Below are 2,719 nucleotides of genomic sequence, written 5' to 3'. Positions count from 1 at the left end.
AAATCCATGCATAATTATACCATTAGCTATTCCTACACCTATTTCATAAGTACACAGTATATCGGGTACTTTTTCAGGTATTTACTTACCTGATATAATTGGTAAATGTTATGACACCCTTTTTTCATCATAAATAACTCCATATATTATAATAATGCCAAACATTTGGCAAGGGGAGCCTTTAGGGTTTCTGTCCCTTAAAGGAAACGTTGAATTATTTTATTCTACTGTAACTTTGACTAAATACTTTCTAATATTTCCTAACTTTGAAAATTTATTCCTCCATTTCATTAACTTTCTTTCATTGATAGGAATTTTTCTAATTTTTCTCATATTAAAACTCAACTTGTAAATGCCTCTTTTACAGATTTCTCGGATACTCTCATTTTGTAAAATTTGGCTTTAAATTTCTTTAAAGCAAATCTTTATACTTTCGAGGGTCGGGGATAATTTTAATCTACAAGCTACTTTTTTCTCATTTCTGTCTAATTATTTGAGGCCTCTTCATATTTTAAATGTCATATCCTGAAAAAATTAACCCTAACAATGGATATGAAAAATTAAGTCAAGGGCTAATATGGAAGGTAGACTGGCTGACAAATCCAAGCATGACATAAAATCTGAATAGAGTTTGGATTGATATTTTTAGAATTATCGCTCCAGTAAAGGCAAAATGGGAAAGTTGGAGAAAAATTCCAGAAAATTCTTGAAAAATAGTAAAAAGGTAAATTAGAAGTTTTGGAACCTTAATGGAGGCCCTGAAGGTAAAAATGGTATGAAAATAGCTATTTACAGAATTTTCTGAAAACAGACTTTTTGTGGGAAAAATAGTGAAAATTGAGGGGAAAATAATTATTTTAAATATATAGAGGCCTCAATAACTCTAAAAAAATATGAAATAATTATTTAAATATTTGATTGAATTATAAATTGATTTCAGGCCCTAGAAATATGGGAATTAATTTTAAAAAATTTATTCCAAAAAGTCTTACCGATAAAGCCTTACTCAGAGGAAATTCGCAATAAATAGTTGGAGGTGGAGAAAAATTCTAGAATTTTCTAGATTGTATTCTTATATTAAAATAGGATTTTTCATAGAGAAAAATGTTATTTTAGAGACCTAGAATAATTATGAAAAGTTACAAATGTATAGTAACTGATAAGCTTCAATATTGCTTAGAATTAATATTTTATTATTGGGTGATATAGCCCTGTCGTTAAACTATCAAATAAAACTAAGCTAAGGGTAGTGAAGTAGCAATAACCTAGATGTTGATCTCTTGAGAAACTTATGAATGTCTTAGTAATCAATTACAAATATCAATTTAACCCAGTATGATGATGAAGTGTTTGTATAACCAATGACTAAACCAAAACTATAGTAAAACTATCTAAATTCTTTGTAATTTTTGTATTTAATGAATGAAGTAAATGCAATGTATGAATTATCCTTGATGGTCAATTCCACCAATCATCCTTGTTCCTCTCTTGATTGAGTTCAATTCCTTTATTAGACTTAGTTTGTGAAGACCTTCTACAAACAGTGAATTTAATGAGCTAGAACCCTAATTCATCAAGCTCACCTAAATGTCTAATATGGATTATGCTTCGCAAAAGGTATTTTACCCTCTTAATCAATTAGGGGATTCAAACACTTGAGAAGAAAGAATCAATATAACATAAGGAAATATCAATTCAATTAATCGATTAGAGTGTAGAATACAATCTAAATCTTAGTCTCAATGTAAAACAATCGAATTACACCTCTTTACAATTATAAATCACAGATCTAAACCATAGAAATTACAATCCATGAATGTAGAGAGTGAAACTAAGATTAAGATAGAACAAACTCCCAATTGCAAGTCTAGGAACTCAGATTGGCTTCATTGAACACCAAGGAATGAAGATCTAGCCTCTTATGACTAAAATCACAGCTTCACCAAGCTTGGCAACTTCCATGGCAATAGCAACAATGATATGAAGGGAAATTGTAACATCCCAAAATTTGGAACCCTAGTAATGGGAATGTGAGGAATGAGATATGATTGGTTAGCATGAGGTGTGAATAAAGCATGGAAACCCAAAACGGGACGAAACCGACTTAATCAGGTCCATAGGGGCAAAACGGTAATTTTAGGAAAAGTTTCCAACAATTCCTTTAAAATAGAAAAAGGTGGAATCAAGTGTTTTTGAGTCACATATAATGTTTTGGGAGTGAAAATAGCCCAAAATAAATTTTGGTGAAAATTCTCAAAAAAATAATTTTTTTGGGGAAAATAGGGGGAAATAAAGGGTAATTTAAGGGGTATAATTATTTTAATTACCTAAGGGCCCCAAAAATTCAAGGAAAAATATTGATACACTCCCTAGGAATATATATGAATTTATAAAATTTTTTCCAAGCATTGAAAATGTAGGAAATAATTCATGGGGAATTTACTTCTGAATTCCTATCGGTGAAGACCTGATTTCAGGGAAAATGTGAAATAAATACCTAGAGATCTTGAAAATTTTCCAAAAATTCCAGATAAAACTTTTGGAATAAATAGGGATTTATCATGAAAAGAAATGGAATTTTTGAAGCCCTTAGCTATTTTTCCTAATAGGGGGCAAGAAATTGGGTATTATGTGACCAAATGAATTTTTAAATTATCCTAACCAATTTCATCACTTCCTAACCAATCTTTTACCCATTTAATTCCCTTCTAACTAAGCC

Source organism: Neltuma alba, unplaced genomic scaffold (assembly GCF_004799145.2).
Source record: "Neltuma alba isolate B1F8T4 unplaced genomic scaffold, ASM479914v2 tig00010502_pilon, whole genome shotgun sequence".
Classification (NCBI taxonomy): domain Eukaryota; kingdom Viridiplantae; phylum Streptophyta; class Magnoliopsida; order Fabales; family Fabaceae; genus Neltuma; species Neltuma alba.
Note: the sequence above shows the minus strand (reverse complement) of the source record.